Source organism: Pristis pectinata, chromosome 6 (genome assembly GCF_009764475.1).
Source record: "Pristis pectinata isolate sPriPec2 chromosome 6, sPriPec2.1.pri, whole genome shotgun sequence".
NCBI classification, from domain to species: Eukaryota; Metazoa; Chordata; class Chondrichthyes; order Rhinopristiformes; family Pristidae; genus Pristis; species Pristis pectinata.
In genome coordinates, this window is record NC_067410.1 from 40,113,589 (window position 1) to 40,130,201 (window position 16,613).

Below are 16,613 nucleotides of genomic sequence, written 5' to 3' on the forward strand. Positions count from 1 at the left end.
GCTCCCCTATCTGGGAAAAAGACTGTGATCATCCACCTTATCCATTCCCCTCATGATTTTATAAACCTCTATAAGGTCACCTCTCAGCCTCCTTTGCTCCAGGGAAAACAGTCCAGGCCTATCCAGTCTCACCTCATAACTCAATCACTCCAGCCCTGGCAACATCCCTGTGAATCTTTTCTGCACCCCCTCCTAGCTTTATCACTCCCTGCTGTAGTATGGCGACCAGAACTGCACACAACATTCCAGATGCAGTATCACCAATGACATATAGCTGTAACATGACGTGCCAACTCTTGTACTCAATGGCCTGTCCGATGAAGTCAATTGAGACATGTGCCTTCTTCACCACCTTGTCTATCTGTGTCACCACTTTAAGGGAAGTATGTACTTGTACCCCTGGGTCTCTCTGTCCTACAACACTCCCCAGGGCCCTGTTATTTACTGTATAAACCCTGCTCTGGTATAACTTCCCAAATGCATCACTTCTCACTTGTTCAAGTTAAATTTCATCTGCATTCTTTTGCTCGCCTTCCCATTTGATCTAGATGCTGTTGATAAGCTTCTTCACTGTCTGCCACACCACCAAATTTGGTGTCATCTGCAAACTTAGTAATCATGCCACCTGCATTCTCATTCAAATTGTTAGTATATATGACAAGCAAGGAACTTAACCCACCACAGCTAGTTCGCTGGCTTGTCCTTGCAACCCTCCTTGAACAAAAGTATAACATTAGCCACCCTCTAATCTTCCAAACCTCACTAGTGGCCAAGGAAGATACAAAAATCTCTACCAGGGCCCCAGCAATTTTGTCCCTTGCTTCCCGCAATGACCTAGAATACACTTGGTCAGGCCCCAGGGATTTATCCACCTTTATATGCTTCAAGACCACCAATCCCTCTTTTGTAATATCATATATAAAAAAGACTGGATTAGCTATATTGGTGTATGATAATCAGTTTCTTAATGTATGTTTTAATGTCTTAATGTATATCAGTTTCTTAATTTTTATATATATATATATATATATATATGTGTGTGTGTGTGTGTGTGTGTGTGTGTGTGTGTGTGTGTGTGTGTGTGTGTGTGTGTGTGTGTGTGTGTGTGTGTGCCCAGCAATCACCTTGTCCTAAAATAATCAATGTAGTTTTAAGAGCTTCCACAAAGTCTTGCAAATAGATGCAACTAGCAAAATCTTGCCATGGTGATTGATTCAATATTGGGGTAGGATTTGGCCACTTTTGTGGGCAGGTATGGTTTTGAGGACAATATGCATTTAAACCAGAACAAATGCATATGGAAGTCCTATTTAAACCAAATATAATTTGTGCTTAAAACCCTGTAAACTTTGTTGCTGGTTTGGCCAACTGCACTGAAGCAAAACTGTAACTAAATGGAAATTCTAGACCATATGCTGTAAACTTCAGAATAGTTTTACTGAGGCCTTGAGCAGTTTTCAGTTGGAGTCTGTGCATTCCTGCCATCGATGTGTGATTAATACATGCACTGCAGTGTTTTATCAAGTAGTACATTGCAATTAATTAATTGGGTGTCCTGGGATTACTGTACTGTAGTGAACTTTACTTCATGGAAAACGTAATCCATACTATCAAGTCTCATTTATTTGGTGTACTACTGGGATACTTTAGTTTTAAAATGTAACAATTATAATGTACAATATTTGCAATCGATTTTGCATTTTTCAGAGATAAATCTGATTAACCTTTCCATGGATACTGGCTGCAGAATTGTCCAGTTATTCTGGTATGCTTCAAGAATTCTTATTTCTGCCTTCTGATAAAGACTTGGGGCAATATTCCACACAAATAAATCACCAGTCAGTATAGCACAGTATTGTTTATTATAAGGCTGCTTATTTTAATGTATTCTGCAATATGTTAAATGAGCAGCAACCAGATGCATTATGTTTACTTCGATTGCGATTAGTTATGATGTCCCTGGGCAGTGACGATACACTAACAATGATATAATCAATCTACTCTGCTTGATTGAATTGCGTCCTCATGAAGGGCAGTCAATAGGTCTGACTCACAAATGGGTCTAGAAATTCGCCCATGTTGTTTGCGTAGAATGAGCAAATATATTCCACGGGATTGGGTTACAAGCCACTTTTCCCATCTGGTCACCACAGCTGTTTTAGTCTTGTATATTAAATCAATACTAAGCTGAACTCCCAATGAAACGTACAGTGCAATTTAATTAACTTCAGTTTCCATCCTTTGGAGCTGCATTTTTTTTCCAAACTGTGTAAAACTATGCAGTGCTATGCCATGTGCTGTGTGAAGGAAGGGCAGGGGAGAGTTCACTCTCTTTTATCTGCCTTCTTTTGATTCCTACAGCAACGCCTCCATTGATGGTGGGCATCCAATTGCTCATTTGATGTCCTTGGAGACTTATAGAAACTAAGTTAGGATCTTGGCGGGACAGACATAATGGAGTAGACTCATGAATATTAATGTTGAAAAGTGCCATCTGTTCACCAACAAAATAAAAATTGCATACAAACAAAAAAGACGGCTGATCTGCTGTCAGTTCAATGCTCCTTCCAGTCTTCAGACCCATACTCTCATTCAAGTCACTTTTATGCAAAAGACTACATGTAGACCTAATAAATGTTTTCTTTCTTGCCACTATTCTCTGAATTACAGACAAGCAAACAAAAAAATATCTTGTTATTTCTGAGGTGATAAGAATTTGCTATTAAGGCCTCAAAATATTGTTGCAGTAAATAAGTATGTCAGTATAGAGTCAGTTTTTATAATGACTGAGCATACCATTCCATCATCGAGCATGCCTATTACTTCTCTTGTGGTTGTGTTTCATTATTTCAGGCAATTACAGAGCACCAAACTTCACCCATTTTTGATGTGTGAAACCAATGCCTATTTGGTTTCTTCACTAAAAAAATCTTGAGATGACACTTGAAATGGCATCAGAGTGATTTACACTCCAAAACTCACTCAAATGGGCTGATGACACTTCACTGTGCAAAAACATAGAAGGGTGTCAGATCTTAGAGGAGCCCTCCCCATGAAAATCAATAGCACACACTTTGGCTGCTGTGGAGGAGGGGAAGGCTGAAGGGAAGAGGGAGACTGCCCCTAGATTGACTGGACCTGGTCATTCTCATCAATAATGCCAGATGGGCAGTTCTGTGTGTATGAGAGGGAGAGAGGACCCAACAAGACCACCAGACAGGAGGTGGCTCCAGCTGAATACTCCAGAAGCCCCAGTCGTTCATGCAACCTGGAGGTACATTTCATGTTGCCACAGAGTACGGTTTGGACAGTGCTACATCTAGCAGAGTTGCTGCCTCACAGCTCCAGCTCTTCAAAAAAGGGAGTTTGCACATTATCCCTGTGACTACATGGGTTTCCTCCAGCTACTCTGGTTTCCCACCACATTCCCAGGGTGGTAGATTAATTGACCCCAGTGTGCAGGTGAGTGGAAGAATCTGAGGGGTGTTGATGTGAATGTGGGGAGAATAAAAAAATTGGATTAATGTCAGATTAGTGTAAATGGGTGTTTGACAGTTAGTGTGGATTCAAATCCTGAGGAAGGGTCCTGACCCGAAATGTTGACTGCCTGCTTTTCTCCACTGATGCTGCCTGGCCTGCTGAGTTCCTCCGGCATCATCGTGTTTTACATTCTGGACTCAATGAGCTGATGGGCCTGTTTCTGTGCTGTATCTCTCTATGACTCTATCTCAGGGTAAGCAGCTATAGTGCGCCATTTCAACCAATGCATCAGGGATTTATTCTTTGAAGTGTTATGATCAATTGGTCCTACAAAGGAGAACGTGAGGACTTATTTTGTGCTTTCTGGGTTCTCTTGTCTGATTATCGATGAACCAAGTTGGTTTTAAGGATTTGAACCAAGTTGGTTTAAAGCATTTCAGACAATACCCTCAAATCATTGTGATGAGGGTAATATTGTCTGAAATGAGACCTTTGACTTAGTAGGGTTCTTTTATGAGAAGCATCTCAGTGTGAAAAAATCTGTTACTGCCTGTGCACACACAAGCTCTCTCCCCTGCTGTGTGGGGAGATGGGAGCTGTCGTTGTTAAACTGGGACTTTGCCTTGAGAGTCCTCCTTCTCTTCCTACCCTTCTTGCTCCTGGTGCTCTTAGATTGTGCCTCACATTCACTAGGCTCTGGGGCAATGCGTTGCCCTTCCTCTGGCACTGAAGTTGGCCATCACACACCAAAGAAATCTCCACACTGGTTGGCTTGAACAGCAGGGCACCCCAGACTGACACAAGGGTTGGAAGATCATTCACAGGCCACTTTTCACAATGATTCTGGTGTTTGTAGAGCTTTTGTTGTGCCACTATCAGTAGCTGTAGTACAACTGAGTATTGATGTCAGGAACCACGGAAGTAGGGGGCAGGCCTTGTCCCCAGGATCCATCCCTGCAGGCAGTGCCGGCTACTGAAAACATCGGCAGCTTGTTTTCCCTTTGGATGTGTACTTCCCTGATACATGGCGTTCCTTACATGAAAGCCCTGATGACTTGCAGCACCCGCACATTGAGGAGTGGAAACCTTGTCTGCTGAGGAAATGATCAAGGTCATTAAGGGAAGCCCTTTCCTCATTGTAACAAAATAGATGAAGTCTTTTAGAGGGAGTTATAGCGCCATACAGCACAGCAACAGGCCCTTCAGCCCACAGAGTCCGTGCTGATCATTAAGCACCCACTTACATTAATGCTACACTAATCCCATTTTATTCTGCCTACATTCCCAACAACTTTCCCCTGGTTTTACCATTCACCAATACAGTAGGGGCAATTTACGTTAGCCAATTAACTTACCAACCTGCACGTCTTTGGAATGTGGTTGAAAACCGGAGCACCTGGAGGAAACTCATATGGGAACATGCAAACCCCACGCAGGTTGCGCTGAATTGAACCCAGGGGTTGCTGGAGCTGTGAGGCAGCAGCTATGCTAACTACATGACTGTGCTGTCTATAAATTTCTTGGTGACTATGATGGCAAGGTAAAATTTGCCTCAAATTTTATTTGCCTCAAATGTTAAAATGTTGCCTCAAAGTGGGAGACACTGCAGAGATATGGTGCGTTGTTTGAATAGATCTTGCAGTGAAGAAGTTATGAGTCGAAATGACCTTGAACTCCATGGAGAGGCACAATAGTGCAGCAGGAAGTCTTCCCACAGAATGACACATCTCCTAGTGATGACAGCCTTGGAAAACCTAAGCCTATGAATACATTGTTTGTCAGAGAAAGCCAGGGAGGACATGTCTCCAGTCTTAAGGTCTCTGACCCACTCTAGATGGCCAGCCATGGCTATGTCTATGCCTCCAGTAATGAAATGTTGCCAGTAGTGTCAATACTGAGGCATATATGGAAAGTGGAGAAATAATTTTCTCTTAGTTGTGGCACACTCTGTTGTCTTTAGTGTTTGAACAGCTTGCAGTCAGTTCCTGACTTGCTTGGTCAAGTCTCCTGATATCAGCAGAGTCCCTTTAAATAATGGAAAAAGTAACAAAGTCATGTAAGGTGCTCCTAGTTTTACACTAACTCTTGTAGGTTCTTTTTGACTCTTTGCTATGACTCTTGTAATTGCATCCAACAGTTCAAATTTACATTGGCAAGGATGGAAATGGCCATTGCATGAATAATAGTGCACACCTTGCACCAGATAGAACTGGAGTGCTAACACAAATATTGTGCGGACAAGCGTGGGGCCTAGAGCAATTTCCCATAGGGTATTACTTCACACTGAAATGATGGCCAGGGTGATCTAATCTGGATAAATGAATGGAGTGAAATTTATAAAAATGAACATTAAGTAATCCATTTGTTATTCTTGCATACAACTACTTTATTCTGAGTACTATACATCTATCTGCTTTCCTATTTGAATAGCTTTGTATATTCTATTTTCTGATCCATGTTTTACAGTGGTCATTTTGATCAGATTTCTCACAGAGCAACAGATTGAAGTAAAACAGCAGAAAGCAGAAAGGCTAAAATCTGGAGTCTCTGTCTGCTTGAAGTCAGTTTATGTTGTGGAGATAGAGACAAAGTGTTTGCATTCATATTCCATACAGGTCTTCAGTCAGAACCAAAGACGATCTTTCAGTTATAAAGTGCCTGTTACTGAGTGTGAGAAATCAACAGTAAGTGAGGGTTGTCAAACCTTCTGGAATGTCCAGCACTCTCCAGGGATTGAAGACTCTGCAGTAAGCAGAGTGAGGAGAGAAAAATCATTGAACATTCATAATTTCTTTGAATGCCTTTTCTTATTAGAAAGTTATTGGAAATTGAAGAAAAGAGGTTGATTGAGAGTCAAGGACAATCTAATGTCCCAAGTGTCCGGCTGGGTGTGTGTGAGCACAGGCCATTTTGCAGTAAGAAATCATGTGACAGTCATTCACCACAGCTGGCACCTCTACACTAGATATTAAGACAATACCTCAGGAGATCCAATGCTCCATCTTAATAATAAATTTTAAATCACGTTAGTGTTCTCTTCAAAAACCGTTCATACTTTCCTGCAAAAAAACTATTTTATGCATCTTTCCTTATTATTCTTGTTTCTTTAGTCAGTACATGTGAAGTGTGTAATATATCTATTTAAACAGACAAGAAATTCAATCACCCTACATTTTTTTTCCATGTGATACAAATGAAAATTAACTTTACTCAAAATAAAAAATGATAACAAATATTTTCTCGGTTCCTGTCTCTCTCAAGCATTTCCCCCTTGAGCAACGGATAAGGCTTTCATGTCAAAGTCAAAGTCGAGCTTATTGTCACATGTATGAACAGGTGCAATGAAAAGCTTACTTGCAGCAGCATCACAGGCACATAGCATCAGATACACAGTATTCACAAGAAAAGCATAAATTAAACATAAATTATACAAAATTATCAGTTGTGTATAGGATGGTGTCCATCCTCAGAGAGCCTATTTTTAGGAGAACTGCAAGGGAATGTAGTATAGGTTGACCTGAGTGTGACTGTCATTGGTTACAGCCATGTTTTATTAGGTTAGCGTAACACTATTCCATCGCCAGCGACCAGGGTTCAATTCCTGCCGCTGTCTGTAAGGAGTTTGTGTGTTCTCCCCATGTCTGCATGGGTTTCCTCCGAGTGCTCCGGTTTTCTCCCACATTCCAAAGACATACAGGTTAGGAGCTGTGGGCATGCTATGTTGGCACTGGAAGAGTGGCAACACTTGTGGTCTGCCCCCAGCACATTCTCAGTAACGCAAAAAGATGCATTTCACTGTGTGTTTCGATGCACATGTGACTAATGAATAAATATCTTAGTACAGGCCTGAACTGTGACCCTTGTGAGACAATTCCTTTACCGTGATCCTTCCTGACCCCTCCCCCACACATGGGAACTCCCACCTCCTCATACCTGAGATCTCTCACCCCCTGAAACTTGCTCTCTGAATCCCCAACACTCCAGTCCCCAAGTGGTCCTCATCACCCACTGACGACTTGAGTGTCTGAAGCCCCTCTGCTACCATGACCTTGCGATCCCCTGAGGCACTCAGTCACTACCGTCCTTCTCCCTGACCTAGTCTGGCCTGAGGCCTCCAACAGGGGCCCAGATTTCTACCATTCACCCTACTCCAACTCCTACATGCCCTGGCAGCCATTAATCTGATCATAATCCCCGAACCCAGGCCACGATTCCTGCTGAGCATTCCTCTTGGCTCCAGACCATAATCCTTGGTGAACATCCTTCTCGCCCACTGACCCGGGCCATGGCCCTCAGTGGACAACCCCCCCCCAACTAACCCTCTGCACAGCCTCATCCTCCGATTCCAAGTCCCAACCCTCAGTGAACATTCCTCTGATCCCAGATCCTGTTCTGAGGTGAAGGACTCTTCATTACCTTCCCCAGACTGTATTCTCAATGAAGAACCCCCGTTCCTCAACCTTGATCATACGTGACCTTTTTCTCAGTCCCAGACTACAGGCCCCAGCGCTTGGTGATGACTGCTCTCTCATACGCCCCCAAATATTTCCCTTCCATGGTAACCTGAGCCCGGACTCCAATCCTTGAGCTTTGCATCTATTTGGAAGAACAATAATTTCTAGGCTATTGTGCTTGACAGTCTAAGGTGGCCAGCATTCAATGCAAGCAGCCTCCTTGCTTCCAGTGAAGTAAGAACTCAATGCTGTTAAACAGTGGATCAGAATATTGATTCCAACATGCCAGCACAGCACTCTGACATTTGCCCTTTTACACTGAAGACTCAAAGGACAAACTTTGGACATCTGCCTGTATCACAGCATTCACTGTCCTGCTGAGGATGACCCTCACATCTCACATCAATACACCTTACTGTTGTGTGAGGAGCTTAATGTTTCACAAACCAGAATGCTCAAGGATAAGATTTCTTGTCATAAAGTTTGACCACTTTTGACCCTATTTTCAATGCACTGGGTGAAACATATCCTGCGATGGTATTTTAATGACATTTTCTTTTCCAACATTGATTTATTTACAAATGCAGAAACCACCTTCCAAGATATCGTCAAAGAGTAAATATAGATGATAGATTAGCCTAGCAGTTATTCAGCTTTCATTAAATTAGTGATGGATCACAACCATCAATGAGTCGGACCTGTTCAATTGATAACTAAATAAGGAATAGCTTATCTTAAAACACTGAGCATCCTATGGGACTTTGCAGCTATTGCTGGTGTTATTTTGGGGAGAGAATCTTCTTCCGTTTCCATGCCTTGAAACATTTTCTGGCAAGTGCATTTTGCTTATGGCAGGCAACACTGTCACTGTGCACTGGTGGTGGAGGGAATCAGTATTAAGGGAGGTTGATGGGGTACTGTAAAGCAGGCTGCATTGTTCTAGATGGTGGTGAGCTTTTCAAGAGCAATTGATCCTGCACTCATCCAGACAAGTCGAGAGTATTCTATCATGTTCCTGATATGCGCATTACAGATGGTGCAAAGGATTTGGGGTGAGTCACTGATGACTGGATACCCTGTCTCTGATCTGCTCTTGTAGCCATGGTATTTATGTGGTTGATCGTGTAGAGTTTCTAGTCTATGATGTCTCCCAGGATATTGAAGGTCAGGGGCTCTGTGGCAGTAATGCCAATGAATGTCAGGGTAGACAGTTAGATCCTCCCTTGGAGATTGTCATTGCCTGGCACTTTTGTGGTGTGAATGTTATTTGCCACTTGTCAGTCTATGCTTGAATGTTGGTCTAGTCTTGCTACATGGGCTGCTTCACTTGCTGGGGATTTGCGAAGGGAATTTAACATTGTGCAATCATCAACAAACATCCCCACGCCTGAAATGACGATGAAAGGGAGGTCTTTGACATAAAGGGTGAAGGTGGCTGGGCCTAACACTACCCTGAGGAATTCCTGCTGTGATATCCTGCGGCTGGGATGATTGACTTCCAACAACCACAACCATCTTCCTTTGTATGAGGTATGACTCCAGTCATTGAAGTGCTTTCCTTTGATGTCTAGTGATTTCAGTTTTTATCAGTGCTTTATTGTCACCATTGGTCAAATGTTGCTTAGGTATCAAAGCCAGCCACTCTCACATCACCCAGAAATCAGCTCTTTGGTCCATGTTTGGACAAAGGTTGTGATGAAGTCTGTGGCTGAACGGCCCTGGTGATTCCTAATCTGGGCATTGGTGAGCAGGTTAGGGGGGAGTAAGGTCTGCTTGATAGATCTGCCAACTTTGCTGATGACGGAGAGAAGACTGACTGGATGGTAATTAGACAGATTGGATTTGTCCTTTTTCATGAACAGGGCATACCTGGGCAATTTTTCACATTGCAGGTAGATGCCAGTGTTGTATTTATACTGGCAAGAGGTGCAGCCAGTTCTGGAGGATAAGTCTTCAGTGCCTCAGCGAGGTTATTACCTGTCCCCATGGCCCTTGTGGTATCCAGTGCTCTTGGTTATATATTCATAACATGTGGCATACATTGACTTGACTGGACATTGGTTTATGTGAAGGTGGGGATCTCAGGAGGAAGCTGATATGGATCATTTATTTGGTACTTCTGGCTGAACGTAGTTGTGAATGGTCCAACTTTCCTTTAACACTCGCATGCTGGGACCCACCATCGTTGTAGATAGGGATGTTTTCAAAGCCTCTTCCTATGGTTAGCTGTTTAATTATTCAAAACTGTTCATAACTAAATGTGGTTGGAATACAGATATTTGATCAGATCTGTCAGTTGTAAGATTGCCAAACTCTGACTATTGCAGGCTGTTTGCTATCTTGTATCACTAGGCTGGCACCACATCATTTTTCGATACTGTTGCTCCCTCCATACCCAAGTGTACTGGTGTGGATCCTGGCTTGAAAGTATTGCGAGAGGAATATGGTTTAATCAATATCTGCTATGTTAAAGTGTTTTAGGTAAATTAAATATTTGTTCTTAATTATTTAGTTAAATTATTTAATATTATTTTAACTACTTTTAAAGGTTTTTGAACATTTGATGCATTTAAAAAAGTTCAAAGGTCTTTGGCAGTTGCGATCATCAGACTGTCCTGGGGACAAGGCCTCAACCTCCACCACCTGAGGTCTGGTAACCACTCATGAACTGTGTCACCCTGTGGGGACAGGCAGGTCCTCAGCTTGAACCGCAAAACATAAGTGTGATTGTGGGAAAAGCAATGTGGTGCAAGACCAGCCTGAGCACAGTCCTGCCCAATGAGATCTGGAAAACTTATGAAACTATTCCTTTAAGTACCTTTCAGTTTGAATGTGGGCACAATGGCACACCAAGCAGAGCTGTTCCTTCATAGCTCCATCGACATTCAATTCTGACCTCCAGTGCTGTCTGGGAGCGCATGGGTTTCTTCCAGGTGCTCTGGCTTCCTCCCATATCTCCCACATATGAGTTAATTGGCTACACTAAACTGCCCCTACTATGTCGGTGAGTGGTCGACTGAAGGGAATGTTGATGGAGAAAATAGGTTACAGGGAAAATTAGTGGGGGAATAGGATTGGTCTGGGTGCTAATATAGAATTGATGGCTGAAATGGCCTCCTATATAATATGGAGATTGGATAAAAGTAGAAATGCTGGATGGATGGATGAAGATGTGCATTGGAAGAGAGATGGGATGCACTTGCATGATAAATGGATGTGAGGACTGTTTTACTGATGAGGCTGTGTGAGGGAATGGGGTGATGTGCGCAGCAGGATGTAGATGAACACGCAGTTACGCACATTTTTCCTGACCTGGTAAATCATTGAGGTACTTCCTGCCCTGCATCTAGGAGAATGGCACAATACCTGTGCTGATGACCTTCAGGGAAACTGGAAATTATACCTTCATTGAGGCAGCAGCAGATTTTTTGGGCTTTGTCCCTGGGTAGGACTATTTCTTTCCAGGTCCTCACTTCTTCCCCATCAAAATCGGTGTCACTGAATTCAGATGACCTATTCAGCATTTTTAACCCATGATCACAACTTGGCATTGGTATTAATATTGGTTTATTGTTGTTATTTGTACCGAGGTACAGTGAAAAACTTGTCTTGCATACTGTTCGTACAGACCAATTCATTATATAGTGCAGATACATTGAGTTAGTCCAGAGTGCATTGAGGTAGTGCAGGGTAAAAACAATAATGGAATACAGAGTAAAGTGTCACAGCTACAGGGAAGTGCATTGCAGGTAGGCAATAAGGTGCAAGGTCAAACAAGGTAGATTGTGAGGTCAAGAGACCATCTCATTGTACAAGGGAGCCATTCAATAGTCTTATCACTGTGAGATAGAAGCTGTCCTTGAGCCTGGTGGTATGTGCCCTCAGGCTCCTGTATCTTATGCCTGAGGGGAGAGGAGAGATCAGAGAATGACCAAGGTGGGTGGTGTGTTATTATGTGTTATTATGTAGTTATAATAAAGAAATACAGTTCCTAGTAGGCAATGCAAAGGGTCACACGGGGAACAGGAAGTGGCTGTAAAAAGAAAGGGAAGCAAGCCAGTCTGGTGTTGGTTAATAAAAATGTACAGATGTTAAACCCACGCCAAGTTTGTCTCTTGATGAAGAACAAACAGAACATGGTGTCAGAAGTTGGTGTGAGGTCTGAACAGGGACAGTAGATGAATACAGTGTGCAATGGAGAAGGAGACTCCGTGAGAACGAAAGAAAAGCTGTGATAAGACAGAGAAAAAGCTGGCTGGCATGGCGAGGGAGCACATTGTTCCTGAAGTTCAGCTGTCACCGGATTTGCCAAGAGAGATTCAGGTGGGTGGACGTGAGTTCCCATTATGGATAAGCTAAGTCCTCCCACGCCTGTGCAGTTTACTGGCAATCTAACCGATAATTGGAAATGCTTCAAACAGTAATTCAACATATATTTAGATGTTAGTAGAGCGGGAGGGAATGATGAGAAATTGAAAGTGTCTATTTTTCTGCACGTGATTGGCAAAGATGCTTTGCACATCTATAACAGCTTTCAAACTGATGAGACAGCTTTTGAGTTGGGCACTTTGATGAAAAAATTTGAGGAGTATTTTATCCCAAGTAAAAACATCACATTTCAGAGAGATACATTTTTTTCCTGTGACCAGAAACAAGGTGTTAGCTTTGACCAATACTTAGCTGAGCTTCACACACTGAGTAAGTCTTGTGAATTTGGAGATTTGAGAAACTCACTAGTTAAAGACAGAATAGTTAGTGGAATTCCAGATAATGGACTCAGAGAAAGACTGTTGCGTGAAAAAGATTTGACCTGGAAAAGGCGGTGAATACGTGTAGGTCAGCAGAAACCACACAAGCACAAGCTAAGGAGCTGCACAGGGCAGACACAACAGTACATGTTGCGAAAACCGAGAAGCAGCACACAAGGCATTTCCGAAAGCCACAGCAAAGCAAAGAGGAAGGCTCAAACAGCAAGTGCAGCAGATGTGGAGGTAAACACATTCAAAAGATGGGTCCTGCTTATGGGAAGTCCTGCAATAGCTGTGGGAAGAAGAATTACTTTGCAAGATGCTGCAAAACTGGGGCTAACAAGAGAAAGGTGCACACAGTTGATGAGGAAATGGAGGAATTCTTTGTGGATTCTGTACAGACTGTGGCTGCTGGTAAAACAGAAGGGATTGTTCCAGTAACTGTGAACAAGACAGTAATTCCATTCAAACTTGACACCAGAGCTCAGGTGAATCTGTTATCCATGGATGATTATAAGACTCTCACAGTAAAGAGTAAGATTTACCCTGTGAAGTTAAAAGTGACAGGCTACACTGGAGAGAAAGTTCCAGTAAAAGGGGGCTGTATGGTGACCTTTAAGCACAAGGAGCAGCACTTAAAATCACAGCTACTGATTGTAGAAAAGAGAGAACAGCCAATATTAGGTCTGAGTGCATGTGAAAAGCTCAGCCTAGTGAAAAGAGTTTTCATAGTAGCTTCACATACCGAAGATGATCACACAACACTCATGGAAGAGTATGCAAATATCTTTGAGGGGCTCGGATGCTTACCTGGTGCACACAAAATTCACATAGATGAGGCAGTGGCTCCTGTTGTCCATGCATGCAGGGAAGTTCCGTTTCAACTTAGAGATAAACTTAAACAAGAACTAGCACGCATGGAATGGATGAATGTCATACAGAAAATTGAAGAACCAACAGATTGGGTGAGTTCACTGGTCATTGTGCAAAAGAAAAATGGAGCATTGCGGATATGTCTAGACCCAAGAGATCTCAATAAAGCCATCAAGAGAGAGCATTTTAAATTGCTAACATGGGAGGAGATCATGTCCCGGTTTTCAGGTGCCAAGCTCAACGCATCGTCTGGGTTTTGGCAGATGAAGCTTGATGAGGCAAGTTCGAGACTGTGTACTTTTAACACATCACAGGGAAGATATCGCTATCTTTGGCTGCAATATGAGATCCCGACTGCACCAGAAGTCTAAGATAAAACCAACTACACGATTTTTGAGGGCATACCTGGTGTTGAGACCCATGATGGATGACATCATCGTCTAGGGGTCCACCAAGGAGGAACATGATACTCGACTGAGACAAGTGCTTGACGTGACAAGGAATGTCAATTTGAAATTAAATAAAGAGAAATGTGAGTTTGGTGTTAAGATACTGATCTTCATGGGAGATGTCATATCTGAAGAGGGAGTGAAGCCTGACCTAAAAAAGACGTCAGCTATTGAAAACATGGAGAGGCCCCAAAAAAAAGAGGTGAGGTGTTTCTTAGGGATGGTGACTCATCTCTCAACTGTCAACAGTGTCAGCACCATTTAGGTCACTTCTTGAGCAACAAAATGAATGGATTTGGTCTCATGAGCAGGAAGAGTGTTTCCAGACGTTGAAAAGGGTTCTAACTGAAGAGCTCGTGCTGAAGTTTTATGATCCGGAGGGGTGAATCAGGATATCAGCTGATGCGTCCCGGCACGGCCTTGGATCAGTACTGCTGCAGCAGCAAGATGGCGCATGGTAACCTGTGGCCTATGCATCAAGGGCTTTAACAAGTGCAGAAGCCAACTATGCACAGATAGAGAAAGAGCTTCTCGCCACTACATATGCATGTGAAAGGTTCCATCAGTACATCTATGGGCAAGCTATTGAAGTGGAGACAGACCATAAACCATTGGTCTCAATTATGTCCAAACCACTGAATGACTGTCCCATGAGGGTACAGTGGAAGTATAATGTGAAGATGATCTACACACCGGGAAAATATGTGTTTGCTGCTGATGCTCTGTCTCAAGCAGTCGACAAGACAGAAAAGAGTGACCAACAGGTTAATGCAGATATACAGGCCTATGTTGACATGATTGTCACCTTTTTTTTAGTACCTCCGGAGAGAACGGAGCAGATTAGGAAAGCAGCAGAGGCAGATGAAACAATGAAAGTACTCAAGGATACAATATGGAAAGGATGGCCAGCAGCAAAGGATGACTGTCCAAGGTGTATTCGGGATTATTGGACATACAGAGCTGAACTGTCAGTAGTGAAAGATATGGTCTTCAAAAGGGAACAGGTTTGTGATTCTAGTGTCACTACAGAAGGAGATGCTCCAGAAGAAACACAAAGGGCATCTTGGAGAGGAAAAATGTAAACGTAGGGCACGTGAAGTGATGTACTGGCCAAGAATGAACCAAGACATCAGCCAGACCACTGCTTCATGTGAAATATGCCTTACCTACAGACCAAAGCAGCAAGCAGAACCACATACACCACACCCTGTACCAGACAGGCTGTATTTCAAAGTTGGAGTGGATTTACTTGACTGTAATGGGAAGAGCCACATTGTTGTAACAGACTACTTTTCCAATTACCCAGAAGTTATGACACTGCAATCAACATCCAGCAAAGCAGTTATCACGTTCCTGAAAGATGTGTTTGCGAGGCATGTTGTTCCATGTGAAATAGTATCAGACAATAGTCCACAATTTTTGAGCTGTGAATTTGAATCCTTTGCCAATGTTTGGGGGTTTCAACATATAACCTCAAACCCACATCACCCAAAATCTAAAGGCCTAGCAGAGAGTTCAGTTCAGGTGGTGAAGACCTCATGGAGAAAGCGCAAGATGGACGAGAAGATTTCCATAGAAGTCTAATGACTTACAGAAGTGCGCCACCACAGAACGGCCTTTCACCAGCCCAAATGCTAATGGATCGATGCATACGCACTTACCTTCCAATACATGAAAACCTGTTGACATCTGAAGGAGCACACAAGGTCAAACAGGTTAAAGAGGAAGAGAAAGAAAAACAGAAACAGAATCACAAGACAGTGAAAAGCCTACCAGTCCTGAAGCCTGGGGATCAAGTGCGAATCCGAGATCATGATTCTGGCACATGGTCCATGCGAGGAGTTGTGCAAGAGGAAGTAAATCCACATTCATACCAGATCCAGACGGAGCGAGGGACACCTCTGAGGAGGAACCACGTGGATCGACGACCACAAGCTCCAACCCATGGCTGTGACCCGTCCTGTGTCAGTACACCAAAGGGGCCAGCATATTGAGAAAATGGACATGTGGACCAGAGTTCCCAGGAAAACACCAATGCAGCAAATGAAAGCAACACACCTGCGGAAACAAGTACCAGACCAAAAAGAACCATTAAACCACTCCAGAGACTGATTGAAAGCTGCTGAGTGGACAAGGGTTCTTGGCAGGTTTATCAGGACAAAATATTGTGTTTGTTTTTTTCTTTAAAGGGGGAAGATGTGTTATTATATAGTTATAATAAAGAACTACAGTTCCCAGTAGGCAATGCAAGGGGTCACATGGGGGAACAGGAAGTGGCTGTAAAAAGAGACGGAAAGCAAGCCAGTCTAGCATTGGTTAATAAAAATGTTCAGATGTTAAATCCACACAAAGTTTGTCTCTTGATGAAGAACAAACATAACAGGTGGGGTCGTTGATTATGTTGGCTGCTTCACCAAGGCAACGAGTAGTATAGACAGAGTCCATGGATGGGAGGCTGGTTTCTGTGACGCGCTGGGCTGTGTCCACGACTCTCTGCAGTTTCTTGTGGTTCTGGGCAGAGCAGTTGCCATACCAAGCTGTGATGCATCCAAATAGGATGCTTTCTATAAGTAAGTGACATCGAATTTAAATTTAAAAGTTTAGAATGA